Here is a 21,602-nt window from a genome sequence, read left to right as displayed (position 1 = left end):
TTTCCACAAAATTAAAACTACTACATAAGTTACTTTTATTCAATCTTGTTCAATATCCTTCCTTGGGTTTCTAACAGTCTTCTCTCTTCTTTTTGCAGGAAACTGTAAACAAACATCCATTTCTGCTGTAACAATGTTCAAGATGACGCATGCCACACATTATCACTATGCAAAATAACTACAGCAGTTCTGGTGAAGAAAATACTGACTGATGGATTCATATGGACTCCTTGAATCCCTATGTGTCTAAAATACTTTTTATACAAATGCCACCCGAACACTTTATTATGTTGCAATTAGTTTCAACAGTTTTACCATTCCAGAATGAGATTTTCACTCTGCAGCGGAGTGTGCACTGATATGAAACTTCCTGGCAGATTAAAACTGTTTTAATCTGCCAGGAAGTTTCATATCAGCGCACACTCCGCTGCAGAGTGAAAATCTCATTCTGGAAACATCCCCCAGGCTGTGGCTAAGCCATGTCTCCGCAATATCCTTTCTTTCAGGAGTGCTAGTTCTGCAAGGTTTGCAGGAGAGCTTCTGTAAAGTTTGGAAGGTAGGAGATGAGGCACTGGCAGAAGTAAAGCTGTGAGTACCGGGCGTGAGTCGTGCTTCGGTAGCTCAGATGGTAGAGCACTTGCCCGCGAAAGGCAAAGGTCCCGACTTCGAGTCTCGGTCGGGCACAAAGTTTTAATCTGCCAGGAAGTTTCAGTTTTACCATTGTCTGGTAAGACTAAAGCTTAAAATGTTATATACGACATTCCATTGCTCAAGAATATGTTAACAATATAGTTAATTCAGTGAAAGCAAGTGAGTCTTGGATATTGTATGATATCATCTAGCCCACAAACACAACCCTTACACATTAGGCCATGAAGTTATTTTCAGTGGCCAACAGTAGTATATTCTTTAAATGGCTGCTATGCTAGATACTATTTTTATGACTAGCTTTTTTTTTTTTTTTTTTACCCTCCGAAGAAATTTCCAGGAACCCAAATTTTATATTTGAGAGATTTGATTAGGTAACATGTTTTCCTGGCAAAGGTATAGATTTTTGGATACAGAAAAATTTGCGCTGAAAATAGTAACACAAAAAATTTTAATAATTAAATGACAACATTTTTGAGTCACAATATCTTTTGAATGGCAAAGTTTACAATAATCCTAGATGTTCTTAATTTGAAAGACAACCAAGGCTTTCAAATGAGTTATGCCAATCCTAAAACAAACTATTATTACTGGAGTCAAATTTTTAAGTATATGTGGTTTTCCTGAACCTTACATTTGAATGTTTCCTTTAAGAAAATGTTTCTTCAATAGATAAATATTTATTTTCAGCCAGATGTAAATTATTCTCTGAAGATTAATATTTACAGCTCGAAGAATAATTTTGATATTTGTCTTGTATACGGTGTATGGATAATGTAGGAAAAAAAGAGACAAAAATAGTATTTATATTATGACTGTCACAGGGGAAGTAGAGTTATTTCATCTGACTACGATCCACACAGCTTTTAATAATGTTTAATATTTCAACTATGTGACCAATCTGCACTGTATCACCATATTAATTAGCTTTTGCCTCAATAGGAAACATCTGTATTGAGTCTGACTTCCGTGTTACAAGTAGGACTCCTTTATAATATGATGCACATTGGCAGGACATAAAAATCCTATAAAGCTTTGGTAACATCATTCAGCATTTTTTGTGAAGCTTCCGAAAAGCCAATTATACTTAGATTAGGGAAAATTTACCATGATATGGGGTATGCATACACAGTTGAGCACCAGGGCCTGCACGCAGACTGAATGCATCTTGTGCAGTAAACTCACCAAATATCTATGTTTGTCTCAAAAACAGCTAAGATAACATCCCCTGTGGTGGCATTTAACATAAATACTGCTACTGCCGTCCGCCAGCTTAGCTGAATGGTAACATGCTTGCCTACCATGCAGCGGGCCCAGATTCGATTGCCAGTCAGACTGGAGATTTTCTCTGCTTGTGAACTGGGAGTTGTGTTGTTCTCATCATCATTTCAGCATCATCACCTTGGATATCAAACATGACACTTTCTTGGCCACTCTTAAACTGTCTGGCCCAAGTAAACACTTGGTTCTGGGACAGCATAGCTTCCCCAAATTGTGCCTTCAAATGAATTAAAAACTCCAGAGATCCTACCCCTTTACAGGTAAAAAACTTTATGATAATATGTTGTGCAACAGATGAAGGAACCTCGTGTTCAATCATGGTTGTAATGTGCCCAGAAAAGAGGGCAGCATCAAATCTAGCTGGTTCTCCCTCCCTAACCCCCCACTCCACCATCCTGCTCAGAACTGCTTGTGTAATACACTAGTGCAATTACCATTCATATTTGTATCACCCTCATGTAACTTAAGGGCTTGTGACTTTCCAGTATGGTAGATACTTTCCAGCATCCTTTGAAAGGAACCTTTGAAAAGCCCAAGCAGGAAGCAGCTATTTGCTGAAGACCACTTGACTGCTCGAGAAGGAAATGACCAATGAAATGCCTACATTTTGCTCCTGAAGTAGACTGTCAGTAAGCCCTGAATGTTATAACAGTTATTTATATAATTTATGAACCATTATCCTTGTAAACAACTCATTCATGTTGAAGTATTCCACATTATATAAAAGACATAACTTCCAATACAGCTGCATACACAAACAGGTAATGACAGTATTTCTAGGTTTAGGAACTTATTGTTTTTTCTTAAGGGCAGATGTATTAAAGTCAGCAATTATGAGCACAATTTATTGGGCAAAATACACCAACATGGTAGAGGCACAGAGTTAATACACACACTTTTAAGTTTGGAGATGCACAAATAGAAGTGAGACAGCCAAAATCAGAGTCCACTCATAGTCCATGGTCAAAGCCAATCAACTGACTGCAGCAGGTGAAATGAAAGTTCCATATAAGCGAGCACTTCAGAGAGTGAATGCTCTGGACTTTGGGCACACGGTTATGGCTAGCTGGAGATCACAGATCCCATCAGGTGATGCATCATGTGCTCTGGGGGCATGATTTCTTCCCAGAGTGCCACTTGTGGTGGCAGCTTGCAAATCGCAGCACCATTGGTGGTGAGGCCTGTAAGTAAGGGTTGATCTCTGACAATATCACCATCGCCATGGGAGGAGAGAGGATGTAACTCAGAGCTGAGTTAAGATGCTCTCCCTAGTATAAGACCAGATCACAAAAGTATCATTCACACACCATAAGAAGCATGTAGGGTTCTATCTAGCCATCTCCAATGCCTCCTCTTCAAATCCCTCCATGAACATATTGGCCACTACTAGAGACCACACAGACAGATGTGAAGAGGAAGCATTCCAAATGGCTAGATACAAACCACATACTTCTTCAGGTATGTGCATGATAGCTTTGTGATCTGGCCACATGCTAAGGAGAAGCTCAGCAAATTTTTGAAACTTCTCAACTCATTCCATTCAAATATTAAGTTCACCATGGAACTGGAAAAGAATGGTCAGTTGCCATTTATGGATGTACTTGTCAAAAGGTGAGCAGATGGGTTTTTTGGTCAAGTGGTGTATTTCAAACCTACACACACTGATTTATACCTACAAGCCAGCACCAGTTACCACACAGTGCAGCAGAATGGAGTTCTTAAGACACTGGTCCACAGGGCACACATCTTGTCAGACTCAGATAGTTTGGAAGGACAAACTGAGCATCTAGACCAGCGTTCCATAAAAATCAACACATAGTTTCAGAAGGCCATCCAACTAACCACACCGCCACATGTTCTAGAAGAAAACAAGCTGAAGCGAAGACTGGTGTACCTGACCTACACAGGATCTATTTCTACTGCAGTTTGTAGAATTCTCAGGACGCGTAACATCAAGTGTGTAAGCACTGTCTCAAATACAATCATTCTGTGAACTTTGATGAAACGAGGCTTCTGAAATAGATCCTCAAATACTGGTACAGTATTATATGAGACTCTATAGAGATAAAGGTCAGGATAAACCTCACGGATCATGACACTGGGTGCCAACTCAGTTGATCCTGGGAGTCTACACCGTAGTTCCTGAAAATGTAATGGGGCAGCAACAGAACTTCACAGAGAGGAATTGTGAGTGTGGGCATCGGGAACGAACCCCAGACAGAGTGCTGGGTGCAATGGACCATGGATGCAACAGAGCAGGGCACTCTAGTGAAAATGGATCACAGAGACAACACCCAGAACCCCACTGGACCAAAAACAGAATGCCAGTGCACACATGGGTACGCTGGACTGCTGACAAAACAACAGTGGTGAACCTGGCACACCAGATTGAGGAGGGAATGTCTAAGATCACTTTTGGTGGGAGCATAACACAAAGGATATACCTAGAACCACACCAGACCAAAAACAATATGTCAGCACACAGACAGACGCACCAATCTCAAAACATAACACCAAGTCAGTTTGACGCACTGGGCAGAAGAGGGACTGCCTAAGCATGCTTCTAGTGGGAGTGGACTGCAACCTGAAGCCTGGGACCAATTATGGAGAGGAAAGGCCATAGTTGTAAAATACTGCATCTGTTCCATTTGGCAAACAGTCTCAGGTAGCACTTGATGAAAATAATGAGTCATGTTTTAGAAATTTTGTGCATGTATAATGGGGATATCCAGTACGATACCTGATACCCGATACCACAAGGTTGCTGGGAAAGCCTAAAGAGTCACTTCGAGAGACTCTACAGACAGGAGATGTTCTGAAATATTAAGCTGGACAAGCTTTGACAGAGGACAGGGAGGATGCTTGGTTCTCTCAGTTTCCTGCTGAGATGTTGAAACGGAGATATATTACCAGCCTTTCCCAGAATTAAGCTTAACGTCAACTCCAGAGAGGTGAACACAATATAAAATGCCAGGCAAGCATGACACTTATGTGAGAAAGGATTCAAGATATGCACCCAGGCTAGATGTGGTAGCCAGTAAGCTTTTACACATTCACCTGTGTGGCAGCCTCCTTAGCACATGAAGCTAGGGACAAGGTAGACAGTGCCTCTTGATCTAGCAGAGCACACCAACAAGAATGCCTCAGCTCGCCAGTCCAGGAATGTGTGAGTAAGAAAGAACATCACATCTACATCTACATCTACATCTACATATGTACTCTGCAAGCCACCCAACGGTGTGTGGCGGAGGGCACTTTACATGCCACTGTCATTACCTCCCTTTCTTCCATTCGCATATGGTTCGCAGGAAGAACGAGTGCCGGAAAGCCTCCGTGCGCGCTCGAATCTCTATAATTTTACATTCGTGATCTCCTCGGGGGGTATAAGTAGGGGGAAGCAATATATTCGATACCTCATCCAGAAACGCACCCTCTCGAAACCTGGACAGCAAGCTACACTGCGATGCAGAGCGCCTCTCTTGAATTGCCTGACACTTGAGAGCCTTGCTAAACATCTCCATAACGCTATCATGCTTACCAAATAACCCTGTGACGAAACGCGCCGCTCTTCTTTGGATCTTTTTTATCTCCTCTGTCAACCCGACTTGGTACGGATCCCACACTGATGAGAAATACTCAAGTATAGGCCGAACAAGTGTTCTGTAAGCCACCTCCTTTGTTGATGGACTACATTTTCTAAGGACTCTCCCAATGAATCTCAACCTGGCACCCACCTTACCAACAATTAATTTTATATGATCATTTCACTTCAAATCGTTCCGCACACATACTCCCAGATATTTTACAGAAGTAACTGCTACCAGTGTTTGTTTCGCTATCATATAATCATACAATAAAGGAGCCTTCTTTCTATGTATTCGCAGTACATTACATTTGTCTATGTTAAGGGTCAATTGCCACTCCCTGCACCAAGTGCCTATCCGCTGCAGATCTTCCTGCATTTTGCTGCAATTTTTTAATGCTACAACTTATCTGTATACTACAGCATCATCTGCGGAAAGCCGCATGGAACTTCCAACACTATCTACTAGGTCATTTATATATATTGTGAAAAGCAATGGTCCCATAACACTCCCCTGTGGTACGCCAGAAGTTACTTTAACGTCTGTAGACGTCTCTCCATTGGGAACAACATGCTGTGTTCTGTTTGCTAAAAACTCTTCAATCCAGCCACACAGCTGGTCTGATATTCTGTAGGCTCTTACTTTTTTTATCAGGCGACAGTGCGGAACTGTATCGAACGCCTTCCAGAAGTCAAGGAAAATGGCATCTACCTGTGATCCTGTATCTAATATTTTCTGGGTCTCATGAACAAATAAAGCGAGTTGGGTCTCACACGATCGCTGTTTCTGGAATCCATGCTGATTCCTACAGAGTAGATTCTGGGTTTCCAGAAATGACATGATACGTGAGCAAAAAACTGGCTCTAAAATTCTGCGACAGATCGATGTCAGAGATATAGGCCTATAGTTTTGCGCATCTGCTCGACGACCCTTCTTGAAAACTGGGACTACCTGTGCTCTTTTCCAATCATTTGGAACCTTCCGTTCCTCTAGAGACTTGCGGCACATGGCTGTTAGAAGGGGGGCAATTTCTTTCGCGTACTCTGTGTAGAGTCGAAATGGTATCTCGCCCATCAGGTCCAGTGGACTTTCCTCTGTTGAGTGATTTCAGTTGCTTTTCTATTCCTTGGACACTTATTTCAATGCCAGCCATAGTATTTCAGCTTTACGCGTGTCATCCTCTGTTTCAATGCCATTATCATCCCAGAGTGTCTGGATATGCTGTTTCGATCCACTTACTGATTTAACGTAAGACCAGAACTTCCTAGGATTTTCTGTCAAGTCAGTACATAGAATTTTACTTTCGAATTCACTGAACGCTTCACGCACAGCCTGCCTTACTATAACTTTGACATTGTTTAGCTTCTGTTTGTCTGAGAGGTTTTGGCTGCATTTAAACTTGCAGTGAAGCTCTCTTTGCTTTCGCAGTAGTTTCCTAACTTTGTTATTGAACCACGGTGGGTTTTTCCCATCCCTCGCAGTTTTACTCAGCACGTACCTGTCTAAAACGCATTTTACAATTGCCTTGAACTTTTTCCATAAACACTCAACATTGTCAGTGTCAGAACAGAAATTTTCATTTGGATCTGTTAGGTAGTCTGAAATCTGCCTCCTATTACTCTTGCTAAACAGATAAGCCTTCCTCCCTTTTTTTATATTCCTATTTACTTCCATATTCAGGGATGCTGCAACGGCCTTATGATCACTGATTCCCTGTTCTGCACTTACAGAGTCGAAAAGTTTGGGTCTGTTTGTTATCAGTAGGTCCAAGATGTTATCTCCACAAGTCGGTTCTCTGTTTAATTGTTCGAGGTAATTTTCGGATAGTGCACTCAGTATAATGTCACTCGATGCTCTGTCCCTACCACCTGTCCTAAACATCTGAGTGTCCCAGTCTATATCTGGTAAATTGAAATCTCCACCTAAAGACTATAACATGCTGACGAAATTTATGTGAAATATATTCCAGATTTTCTCTCAGTTAGTCTGCCACTAATGCTGCTGAGTCGGGAGGTCGGTAAAAGGAGCCAATTATTAACCTAGCTCAGTTGTTGAGTATAACCTCCACCCATAATAATTCACAGGAAGTATCCACTTCTATTTCACTACAGGATAAACTACTACTAACAGTGACAAACATGCCACCACAGGCTGCATGCAGTCTATCCTTTCTAAACACCGTCTGTGCCTTTGTCAAAATTTCGGCATAATTTATCACTGGCTTCAGCCAGCTTTCCGTACCTATAACGATTTCAGCTTCGGTGCTTTCTATCAGTGCTTGAAGTTCCAGTACTTTACCAACGCAGCTTCGACAGTTTACAATTACAATACCAATTGCTGCTTGGTCCCCGCATGTCCCGACTTTGCCCCCCACCCTTTGAGGCTGTTGCCCTTTCTGCACTTGCCCGAGGCCATCTAACCTAAAAAATCACCCAGTCCAAGCCACACAGCCCCTGCTACCCGTGTAGCCGACTGCTGGGTGTAGTGGACTCCTGACCTATCCAGCGGAACCCGAAACCCCTCCACCCTATGGCGCAAGTCGAGGAATCTGCAGCCCACAAGGTCGCAGAACCGTCTCAGCCTCTGATTCAGACCCTCCACTCGGCTCTCCCCACACGGTCGCAGAACCGTCTCAACCTCTGATTCAGACCCTCCACTCGACTCTGTACCAAAGGTCTGCAGTCAGTCCTGTCGACGATGCTGCAGATGGTGAGCTCTGCTTTTATCCCGCTAGCGTGACTGGGAGTCTTCACCGAATCAGATAGCCGCTGGAAGCCAGAGAGGATTTCCTCCAATCCATAGTGACGCACATCATTGGTGCCGACATGAGCGACCACCCGCAGATGGGTGCACCCTGTACCCTTCATGGCATCCAGAAGGACCCTTTCCACATCTGGAATGACTCGCCCCAGTATGCACACGGAGAGCACATTGGTTTTCTTCCCCTGCCTTGCAGCCATATTCCTGAGGGGGCCCATTACGCGCCTGACGTTGGAGCTCCCAACTACCAGTAAGCCCGCCCTCTGCGACTGCAGACTGAGGGGCAATCTCTGGAACAGGACAAGCAGCCATATCCGGCCAAAGATCAGTATCAGCCAGAGACAGAGCCTGAAACCGGTTCGTCAGACAAACTGGAGAGGTCTTCCGTTCAGCCCTCCAGAATGTCTTTCGCCCCCTGCCACACCTCGAGATGACCTCCCACTCTACCACAGGTGAGGGGTCAGCCTCAATGTGGGCAGTATCCCAGGCAGCCACAGCCGTAGTCCGATCGGGGGATGCAGGGGACGAGCTGGCCGTCCCCGACAAACCCCCGTCCGGACCCCCACAGTGATTCCCATTGGCAACAGCCTCAAGCTGTGTGACCGAAGCCAACACCGCCTGAAGCTGGGAGCGAAGGGATGCCAACCCAGCCTGCATCCGAACACAGCAGTCGCAGTCCCTATCCAGATAGAGGACACTCACACTGATTAACCTACGTGGCAAGCAGTTTGATGACGCCACATTGAAGATATTTGGCAAGGACCTCAGTTTCACAACAACTCCTAGAAATGTGTCCATTTCAGGTTTCAACAGTGCAGTGGAGTAAGTAGCCAACACACTTTGACCAAATTCGGCAGCAGAAATTTGCCAGGAGATCTGCAGCGCCCTCATCAATGCTAAGCTTCCAAAACTGATATCTCAAGTGATAAGAGGCTTGCACTCCAGAGGCACTGGAAAGACAGAGCACCATGGAGTTGTCAGCACACAAAATGAACTCCAGTCATTTTGCAGTAAGCTCATTATAATTAGGAAACATAACAACTTCTGGAGGACCCTACTTACAGACTTTTGGAATGTGACCCCACAGACAAAGTGGACAAGATGTCTAGGGCTCCCTTTAAGGAAACAGATATGCCTGACTATGTCCTCAAGCAACTACAATCAAATTGCCAGTTCCAACTAGACTACATGAGCCACCAAAAGCACACAAAGAGGGCTTGACACATGCGCCTGGCTGTTAGCAACATTAGTGCATCAATTTACCATAGTCAAGTACATGCAGAAACTGCTCTTGCCATATGTGGGGAAGTGCATTCACCAGATCCACAACTCTGGGGACTTCTCGCAATGTTTCAAGCAACTACTTATCACAGAATCTGATATAATGGTCAGTTTTGAGTGGTATCCCTGTTCACTATGGTGTCACTGAAAGACTCGCTGGAACTGATTACAGAGATATTTGATGATGCTCTGTTGGACCTGTTCAGGCATATACTGACTAATTTTCTGTAAGAACCACACAGAAGGTGTAGCCCTGATTAGCCCGCTGCCTCCCGTTGTTGCCAATGTAGTCGAGTCAACAAGAGAAAATTAAGGGAAAAAATCATACAGTCAGAAATGTTTGGACAGTGCTTCAATGGAGTGTCCTGACCAGTCGGGTGTGAGCGATGGAGCGGGGAGACATTTAATGGTCACTTTTCAACATTTTTCTCAAACAACTTGAAACCCACAGTTCCAACAAAAATGTTTCCCAGTACAAAATTAAACTACATTAAATTCCCTACACAAATGGTCTTATTCATTGTTCCCCTAGGACTAATATTTTCCATATTGCAGCAGTTGGAAAAATCACATATTATTAAAAATACTCTTCTAATAGTGTAAAATTAATGTTTATCTTTAAATGAAGTAGGTTAAAAGCAAATATTAAATGTGTGTACGACATCTAACTGCATTTGAGCTGTATTAAGGGATAAATAGTTTTCCGGGTGTGTAACTGGATGGAAGTTTTTGGAACAGAAGTGTGAAGGAAAGTAGGTCACTGGATTGTGGCCATGTACTTCCCTCTTTCATAGGTCTGCATAGGCTGAGCAGGCGATTTCTCATTCTTGTATATCCAACTACATCACAAGAAGCAATTTCAGAGTTTTTTGTGAAGTTATATGGATCCTCCACAGTGTGACTAATGAATCACTGGCAACATAGTCCACAGACATGCCTGGGGAGTATTTATTTTGCACAAACTGAACACTACATGGAATGCAGATATGAGTTACTAATAACATTAAGATACACATATGGACAGAATGTACATAAATCTCTGCATACTATTCTACATTGCTAGAGGGGAAATTGATTCCTAGTCATCCTGTACGGCAGTTGTAGTGTCATTCTTGGAAAGGCAACCTGCCCCAACATGAGCACTGCTCTTTTCAGTTTACAGACAGGCTACACCTCCCCTGCATTTCCTGTCCAATTCTCTTATGTGAGTAGACAAAATAACTTCATTCAGTTCATGTTTATATTGTGGAGTTATTTTCAGTTTATTAAGTGAGTAGTTATTTGCAGTTGTTAAGTGAGCTGTTACATAAAGGAGCTCAACAACTGGAGCTGTCAACTGTCTACCACACTGAAGAGCCCTTTTTCAAGTGTAAAATGCAGTCAATATGTATTCCACATTGTCAGTTTCATTGCCTACACTATCATCGTCTGGAATACTTTTCAGAGCATATAGGGTATCAAATGTATCACCCCAGCTTCATCTCTCACAAAATCTGAAGAGCCCCAGAGTCTTAAACTGTCTCCCTCAGCAGCAAAAATAGGACACCTTTGTGTTACAGAACTTCAGATATTTCAGCATGCTTAAATCAAGCAATGCATTACAGCAGGTTACTGTTCCAGACTTGAACATCATCAGTCACTTTCCAGCAGATATATTCACTCCCATTTTGAAACATATGTTGTGGATGCATGGCAAATGCTTTCAGTCAGTGCAGCCCACTCTACAAGTGCCAGCTATTTCTGAAAAGAAAAGACTTATGCAGTCTATCAGTAACACAATTAATGGAGAGGGAATTGCAGTAACTTTCTGATCATTCATTAATTCACAAGTCACCATCAAGTGACTCAAACAGAATTACACAGCTGTACAATATGCTGTCAATGACAAGCCAGCAGCAAGGAGTCATATTTACCAACCTAATCTCTTTCCCTCTAACACTACAAAAGTCACCCACAACATCAACATCACACTAAAAAATTAAACACACAGGAACATATTTTACATATACTAGCTCACTTAACAACTGCAAATAAGTAGACAAACTGAAAATAACTGCACCATATAAACACATGTTCAGTAATGTTATTTTGTCTATTCACATAACAGAACTGAACAGAAAATGCTGGGGAAGTATAGTCTGTCTGTAAACTGAGAATCAGGCAGTGCTCCCAGTGAAGGAAGTCATCTTTCCCAGAAGAACACGAAGCTGTCATACGGTATGACTAAGAATCAATTTCCTCTTTAGCAGTGTAGAACAGTGTGCAAAGACTTGCGTTTATTCTTGTGGTTTTGCATGCTATCAATATCATACCAGGCAGTCCATTTTGAGAAGTTGGCATAACTCATGTAACTGTTCCACCAATCTGCAGCCAGCTCCAAAACACACCCTCTTAGCATGCACAGCTACTGCCACTACAGAGTCAACTTAGGAAGATGCTGCACCAATGACAGCTGAGCATTTTTGTAACATTTTATCACTGCATTCAAAGACTTGTTAGTTACCTTCTTTTGTAAAAGACAAATCTGCCTGTCTCACGGAACTGTTAGACTGTAATTGGACTTGCTGAACTCAAGTTAAGTAAACCAGAGTTACGAACACATTACATGTGCTTCTCATTATTTTTGCTGTCTCAGCATACACCTACTCCTTGGCATCCACCCCTGCACTGACCAAACAACTGGCGACAAGACTGTTCCCACAAGTGTTCCAGTCTGGTTCAACTTCTCGCTATAAAACTACCTGGTGCAAATATTTTCTTGCAGAATTGTTGTTCTTCACCATCCTTGCCTTGCTTTGCATTTGTGTATTGCTTTTCAGAATACTTAACCCATTCTCATAACTTTTGCATGTATTGATCATGGCTAGTCCTCCACAAAAACTGTCAGTAACGAAGATTGTTCAGTTTCAGTCACAGCAGATGCAGCAGCTTATGGAAATGACGACAAGACTGCACACTTCTAGACACATAACACCAAAGATAAGGACTGGCAACCATATTTTCTTGCAAGTCAGGGTGTACAGGCTTGCCTGCAAAAGTTTCCCCACCACCCAGTCTGAGAGTGTTTCCAATGAAGAATGTACTGCTGCACTAGACAAATACCTGCAATGAACAGAATAATATGGCAGTTGCACATTACATATTCTTTCATTTGAGTAAACAACCTAAACACTCATGAGCAGTGGGCAGCAGACTTACAAGGGCTTACATTTATTTAAGAGTAAGTGTGAAAATTATTATAGTTATGCAAGGATAAGGGACACCATTACTCAATGTCAGATCCTTGAATATGCAGATTCTTAAGTATCCCGATCCTATCTTGCAACAGGTTTTGGAATTAGTGGAGAGTCAGGATTCATATGATAGATCAATGGTTGACTTCAATTCCACTCCTATTTGTGCCACACACAGTCGTAGTAAACAGGTTGCACCCTTAATTATTGTGCCACAGTACACCAAGTGTCAGCAGTGAAGTAAACAGAATCAGTGTGCTCAGCAGCAGACTAGCAGTGTTAAACCTTTTCCTCAGGGTTTTCACTAACAAACACCTGGTGTGCCCATCATGACACTATCTGTTGTAATTGTAGTGAGCATGGTCACATCCAGTCTGTTTGCAAAAATTCAAGTCCAACAAGTGCTCTGAAATTTCTCAAAGGTCCCAGCTAAAAGATGTCAATGCAATTTTTTCCAAGTATAGTAGTGATTTTAGTGTTACATAGTACAAGTCAAGAGCAAGAGAGAAATAAATCACACAATTCTTCCATTCTACGTGAAGGTAATAGATTGTTTGTCACTTTGCCGGGATTGCCAATCACTAAATACACGTGCATCTGGGCACTGATGCATCAGTGACTTTATTGAACAGAAGCACCTAAGAACTATTAGGCAAGCCCAAGCAACAAAAGCAATAGGCAACTCTTCCTGGTTACAGTGGACATGACATTCTCATGGTAGGCACATGTGGCCTACCTGCCATTTTTTGCAACTTTATGAAAACTATTTCATTCACAGTTTTGTGCTTACGTTACAGTGAAAATATTTGTGGCATGGACTCTTTTGACCTGTTTGTTTGCACATTCAAGATGCTCTCTGTGAACTCTTCTGTGCCTACAGAATGGATAGCTAAACTTAGTGGCATTTTCCAAGGCAAAGTTAATAATTTTAAGGCTTTTATGGGTCACATTACAATGACAGACAATGCGCAAGCACAGTTTTCTGTCACACAGCGCATCCCTCGTGCTATCAGAGATCAGGCAGCACTTTACCTCTTATCGTGTCAAGAGAATGGTGTGATTTCCCCTGTAGCAACCAGTCACCTTTAGTACTGAAGAAACCTTCAGGCTAGTTATGCTTATGTGGAGATTTCAAGGCAACAGTAATTCCACAGACTGTGAGTGACTTTTTCCCTTGCATGGCCTGAAGATCTTGTGCACAAATTTGGTGCAGCACAGTACTTCTTTTCCAAGACTGATCTTTCAGGTGCTTATTTGCAGCTTCCTTTGAATGAACAGTCACAAAAAGTTTTTGTGATCATCACCCACAAGGCATTATTTAAGTTTTTGAGATTGCTCTTTGGCAGTGAGTGCACACCTGCAATTTCTCAAAGTTATTTGTCCACAGCTCACTGCCACAGTTCCTTCTTGTTCAAACTACACTCCTGGAAATTGAAATAAGAACACAGTGAATTCATTGTCCCAGGAAGGGGAAACTTTATTGACACATTCCTGGGGTCAGATACATCACATGATCACACTGACAGAACCACAGGCACATAGACACAGGCAACAGAGCATGCACAATGTCGGCACTAGTACAGTGTATATCCACCTTTCGCAGCAATGCAGGCTGCTATTCTCCCATGGAGACGATCGTAGAGATGCTGGATGTAGTCCTGTGGAACGGCTTGCCATGCCATTTCCACCTGGCGCCTCAGTTGGACCAGCGTTCGTGCTGGACGTGCAGACCGCGTGAGACGACGCTTCATCCAGTCCCAAACATGCTCAATGGGGGACAGATCCGGAGATCTTGCTGGCCAGGGTAGTTGACTTACACCTTCTAGAGCACGTTGGGTGGCGCGGGATACATGCGGACGTGCATTGTCCTGTTGGAACAGCAAGTTCCCTTGCCGGTCTAGGAATGGTAGAACGATGGGTTCGATGACGGTTTGGATGTACCGTGCACTATTCAGTGTCCCCTCGACGATCACCAGTGGTGTACGGACAGTGTAGGAGATCGCTCCCCACACAATGATGCCGGGTGTTGGCCCTGTGTGCCTCGGTCGTATGCAGTCCTGATTGTGGCGCTCACCTGCACGGCGCCAAACACGCATACGACCATCATTGGCACCAAGGCAGAAGCAACTCTCATCGCTGAAGACGACACGTCTCCATTCGTCCCTCCATTCACGCCTGTCGCGACACCACTGGAGGCGGGCTGCACGATGTTGGGGCGTGAGCGGAAGACGGCCTAACGGTGTGCGGGACCGTAGCCCAGCTTCATGGAGACGGTTGCGAATGGTCCTCGCCGATACCCCAGGAGCAACAGTGTCCCTAATTTGCTGGGAAGTGGCGGCGCGGTCCCCTACGGTACTGCGTAGGATCCTACGGTCTTGGCGTGCATCCGTGCGTCGCTGCGGTCCGGTCCCAGGTCGACGGGCACGTGCACCTTCCGCCGACCACTGGCGACAACATCGATGTACTGTGGAGACCTCACGCCCCACGTGTTGAGCAATTCAGCGGTACGTCCACCCGGCCTCCCGCATGTCCACTATACGCCCTCGCTCAAAGTCCGTCAACTGCACATACGGTTCACGTCCACGCTGTCGCGGCATGCTACCAGTGTTAAAGACTGCGATGGAGCTCCGTATGCCACGGCAAACTGGCTGACACTGATGGCGGTGGTGCACAAATGCTGCGCAGCTAGCGCCATTCGACGGCCAACACCGCGGTTCCTGGTGTGTCCGCTGTGCCGTGCGTGTGATCATTGCTTGTACAGCCCTCTCACAGTGTCCGGAGCAAGTATGGTGGGTCTGACACACCGGTGTCAATGTGTTCTTTTTTCCATTTCCAGGAGTGTATTTGGATGACATAGTCATTTCAGAATGTTCTCCCAGCAAACATCTTGCCAATCTCAGGAAATTGTTTCATGTGCTCTCAGATGCTGGGTAAATTGTAATAAAGACAAGTAATCCTTCTTACAAACAAACTGAATATTTAGAAAATTTAATGAACAGTCAGGATATCCAACCTTTGCAGTCACACTTAGCCACCAATAAGGACCTCCCAGCTCCTAGAAATGTCAGTAACTCCAAGCTGTGTTGGGTAAACTAACCCATTACATTCAGTTGGTTCATACCATACATTGCGTCCGCCCCAATAGCTGAGTGGTCAGCGTGACAGACTGTCAATCCAAAGGGCCCGGGTTTAATTCCCGGCTGGGTCGGAAATTTTCTCCGCTCAGGGACTGGGTGTTGTGTTGTCCTAATCATCATCATTTCATCCCCATCGACACGCAGGTCGCCGAAGTGGCGTCAAATCCAAAGACCTGCACCAGGCGAACGGTCTACCCGACGGGAGGCCCTAGCCACACGACATTTCCATTTTTACCATACATTGCAATGTCTTCAACAAAAGAATGTTCCATTTGAGAGGGCAGTAGTGTGCCAATCTGTGTTTTGGAAACCAAAAGATGCCTTACTGAGCGATTGTTGTTTGGTACACTTTGATCCCACCAAGCTACCCGTGCCGTTTGTTCATACGTCCTCTTACAGGACTGGCACTGTTCTCTCACATAGAGTTGGATCATTGGAGAGGTCCAATTGCCTTCACTTACAAACTCCTCACCAACGCACAGTGCAACTACTCACTGATTGAGAAGCAAGTTCTTGCATCATATGTGGGGTACTTAAATTGCACCAATATTTGTATGGCAGTACATTTTAGTTGGTTACAAATCATGAGCCTCTCACCTCATTGTTCAGCCCTTCAAAGCCAGTCCTACTGCACATGTCGCAAAAGTTGTTGTGCTGGTCTCTCTCCTTCTAAATTACCAATACGAAATTGTGCATGGGGCTATGGCTAAGTATTCAAATGCAGACACTCCTTCTCACCCACCAGTTGGCACTGATTCAGTGTTCAAGATCTCTGAGGAGTCTCATTATGACACTGATGGTCAGGACAATGAAACACTTGATGGTTTTCCCAATGACCATCGATGAATTGCAACTGCTGTGGATCCCAGTCTTAAGATTCTATTGCAGTACTACCACTCTGTGTGGCCACACATTCAATTCAGAAAATTAGTGATCCGGTGGTTCACTGTTCTTTTGTGTTTCAAACAAAGTGTATCAATTCAGCAAGAATTTATCATACTACACATAAACAATGATCAGTCTAGTGTGATTGTGCCATATTTGCTTTCTAAGGAAATTCTCCATCTTCTGATTCAGATACACTGAACGCACTAAGTAGCTTGTCCAATGCCACTGCATGGATACAGAAATAGAACAACTGACTTTGCAATGTCCAGCTTGTGTGGAGCCGTACTGCTCTGCCACACAAGTTATTTGATGGCCCATGCCCAGCACCCCTTGGCAGTGTCTGCATACTGACATTGCAGGTCCCTATTGGAATGCCCAATGGCTTATTGTGGTACACACCTTCAGTAAATTTCCATTTGTCATCCCCATGTGATCTACAAATAGCTAGTACTATCAAGAGTCTAACATTGATTTTTTGTATCAAACATCTGCAGAAGCACTGGTTTTGGACAATGGACTCCAGTTCACATTGCCAGAATTTCAGCAGTTTTGTGGTGCCAACACCATCAAGCATGTGATAGAAGCATCCTTCCATCCTCAATCTAAAGGTGAAGCAAAATGCTTTGTTGGAACTTCCCAGTGATACATGAACAAGTCAGGTGCTTCCCATATGCAGTACCAAGCTTTAGAGTCCTCTCATGAAACTGTTCCCGCATACGCAACAGCAAATCACCTGTGAAACTTTCGCATTGGCACCATCAGGCACTGCTTCAGATGCCACACCCTCTTCAGTGGCTGGTCCATCCTCCACAGCGGTCTAAGTGTAATGTAAATGGTGATGTCTTTTTCAGAGTTTTTGGCAGACACTGGCACCGGGGATGAGACATTATCACAAAAGTCTTAGACCATTCTTTGTGTGTTTTACAGGATCCCACAGGACTGCAGAAGAGCTACCCGAATCAGCTCCACTTTTATAGGTTGCGTGATCCTGCCAGAGGATTTTCATTTACACATTTGGTGCCACAGCCTCAACCATCTTCACCTGCCTCATGTTCTACATTGCAGGACAGGGAGCCAATGGATATAAATGCAGCACTGTTGCTTTCTCCGCAATTCCAGCAGCCCCAGCCACAAGCAGTGGGACCCCGTCACCCAGTGGCGTATCAATGGGAAACTGTGGACACTTCAGTCACTGTTGCACCTCCACCAATGGAAGATTGGGTATGGGTGGCTGATGTTTCTTGCCACTGAAAGGCGAATATCAGGGTGTGTGCATTGATTTAAGTTTTGGCTCTTCCCTCTCCAATGGCACCTGTGCCTGAACTTCCCTCCCCACAATTTTTGCTGGAAGTACCAGTACACAATGACAGTGAGGTGTTGTGCACAGGAGAAATATGATACACTATTGATACCATGCCAGCAAGTCCATGTCCACAAGTTAGCAGTAACTCATGTGATTGCCCCGTCCACAGTCAGCTCCAAGACACAACCTATGCAACATGCATGACTAATGCCACAATGGAGCCGACTTAAGAAGATGCAGCACCAAAGTCAGCCAATTCTGTTTGTAGCATTCTATCAGTATATCCAAAGCCTTATTAGTTATCCTCTGTTGTCATTATCAATGACAAACCTGCCTGTCTCATGGAACAGTTGGACTATAATTGGACATGCTGGACCCAAGTTAAATAAATCAGTTACCTACATATCACATGTACTTCCCATTATTTTTGCACACTGTCTCAGCACCCTCGACATGCACCTCTCAACAGCCTCAGCATACACCTCTCCAGCACCCTCAGCATGCACCCCTGATTCTGTCCATATGCATTGCTTGTATTAGTATTATTAGTAATTCATATCTGTATTCTATGTAGTGTTAACACATTTTGTCAAAGATAAAAACTCCTTGGACATATCTGCACAACGTGTCTCCAATGATTCATATGGCACACAATGCAGGTTCTGCATAACTTTGTGAAGTATCCTGTAGTTGCTTCTTGTGATGTAGTGGGGGAGATAGAGTGGGAAATCACATGCTCAGTATTCAGTTTGTGGGCCTATGAAAGAATGAGGTGCACAAACACAATCCGGCGACCCACCCTCCCTCACGCTTCTATGCCACACACCTCCCCCCTCCAACATGTTCTTCTTCTTCTTCAACACTACAGTCCTTGGTGGGCTTTGGTCTTCTCAACAATCTTCCTCCATATCTCTCTGTTCTCAACTTTTCTTTTTCCATCCACGGATCCCCATCTTGGCAAGGTCAGCCAGCACATTGTCTATCCATCTAGTTCTTGGTCTGCCCTTCCTTCTAATGGAATACAGTTTGGCATTTATTATTCGTTTGGGCATCCTGTCTTCCATCATCCTCTCCACATGTTCTAACCAATGTATTCTTAGAGATTTGATAAATTTCACTGTACCTTTCCCTTGTATAAGCTCCTGTATTTAATGGTTGCATCTCACTCTCCAACTTTCTGCCTCTCTCGGAGGCCCGTTATTGTCTGCTTCTGTCACTGTCCATGTTTCTGATCCATATGTGGTCTGTCCATGTTTCTGATCCATATGTGGTAACAGGTCACACAAGGTAATAGTATACTCTCAATTTAGTTGTTTTCGTAATTAGAGAGTTCTTGGGTATCTTTAGGTTCGCATAATAGGCTTTGATTCCTGCTTTAATGCATTTTCTCATACTATTATCATTAGTTAGGAGGACACCTAAATAATGGAAGCATCTAACAGCTTTGAAGCATTTATCAGAGATCTTCAGGTCCTGTGGTGTTCTTCTAGCTTCAGAATTGGACATAAGCATATATTTTGTCTTGCTTTCTTTTACAGTAAATCCAATTCTTGTTCCTTCTGCTTCCATTTGTCCATATATTTCTGTAAGCGAAGTTACATCTCTTGCCATGATGGCAATATCATCTGCATATGTGCATATCTGGCTGGACTTCATCATTATTGTTCCTCTTTTATCTACTTTTTGTATGATACTATGCAGTGCTAAGTTAAACAGGACTGCAAAGAGGCCATCACCTTGTTTCACTCCATCCTCAAAGTCAAACTGACTGGTCATTCTGTTATTCACTTTTACTTTTGCTTTTGTATCCTTTATTGTTAGCTCGATTAACCTTCTCAGTTTATCACAGATGCCCAATTCTCTCAGCCCTTTATACAATGCTGGTCTATTAATGCTATTGAAAGCTTGTTTAAAGTCAAGTGGAGATCTATATCATATTCACAAAATTTTTCCATTACTTGTCTAACAGCAAACAACTGGTCAGATGTACCTCTGTTTGCTCGGAATCCACACTGGTATTCTCTGAGTATCTTTTTGGCACACTTATTTATTCTTTCATTCAGCATGCCAGAGAAAATCTTATATACTGTATTCACTGGGGTTAGGCCTCTACAGTTTTCACAATTGACCTTTTCTCCTTTCTTATATACTGGGCATATTATTCCAGTATTCCACTCCTCTGGTGTGCTTTCATTTACCCAAATGTTCTTTATTAGTTTAAATATTTCACATCTTAGAGTTTGCCACCCTGATTTTATTATTTCTGTCACATCCCAACTTCACCAGGTGAATGGTTATTTTTTAGTTTATTTATCACTGTTTCCACTTCCAGCACTGTTGGATTTTGTATGTCATCCCTTTCAATTTCTCTTGCCTCTGTGTTCTCTTCCTGTTCCTGGGTACCTCTTCAGGCCTGATCTGAGTTTTCGTTGAGCATATCTTCAAAGTATTCTGCCCGCCTCTGCAATATTTCTTATTCATCTCTTATTATCTCACTGTTTCTGTTTTTGCATGCATTTTGTTTGGGTTGAACATTTTTTCTCATCTTTGCCATGGCATGATGGAATTTCTTCGTTTCATTGTGTTCCTTTATTTCTTCTATCTCTTTAAACTTTAATTTCAGCCATTCTTTTTTCTTTTCCTTGCATATTCTTTGGGCATTGGATCTTAATTCTTTGTACACTTCTATGTTTCTTTTTGTTTCTCTCTGTATCATTCTCAGTCTTGCTGCATTTTTACATTCTATTACTAGCCTGCATTCATCATCAAACTGCTCATTTCATGCATTTCTTCTCATCCCAAATATTTCTTCTGCATACTCTTTCAGCGCTTTCTGGATCTTAGTCCATCTCTTTTGGATTCCCATTGTTTCCTCGCTGGGAGTCAGTGCATCTCTAACTTTTGCTTGGAACACTTTAACAACTTCTGGATCATTCAGTTTTCTGTGTCCCAGTATGTATTTTTCTCCATTCCAGGTTTAAGTGTTACAGATAGTTTCTCTCTCACCACAGCTTTTACAGCATAGTGGCCTGAGTCACAGTTAGGGCCCCTGCAGCTCCTCACATCGATAACTGACGTGGCATGTCATGCCTTTACAAACACATGGTCTATTTAATTGACTACTCCACTTACATTTGATTTCCATGTTCCGAGATGTATTCTTTTATGCGGGAAATACGTGCTCCTGACGATCACATTACTTCTAGCAGTAAACTGACATACCATTTCTCCATTCTCATTACTTTCCTCATGCAATGTGTATCTCCCAGATACTCTTCCATATTCAGTTCACCCAACCTGTGCATTAAAATCTCCCATAAGTAAGGACAGATCATACATTTGTACTTTACTGCATGCCCTTTCTAGATCTTCATAAAACTTTTCCTTTGTTTCTTCTTCTGATTCCTCTGTTGGTGCGTACACTATTGTTATCGTTATATTTCTGTATTTCCCTTTCACTCTCAGCCTGCTAAGTCTTTCATTTATG

The sequence above is a fragment of the Schistocerca nitens genome, chromosome 7 (assembly GCF_023898315.1).
Source record: "Schistocerca nitens isolate TAMUIC-IGC-003100 chromosome 7, iqSchNite1.1, whole genome shotgun sequence".
NCBI classification, from domain to species: domain Eukaryota; kingdom Metazoa; phylum Arthropoda; class Insecta; order Orthoptera; family Acrididae; genus Schistocerca; species Schistocerca nitens.
This window is presented reverse-complemented; position numbering follows the sequence as displayed.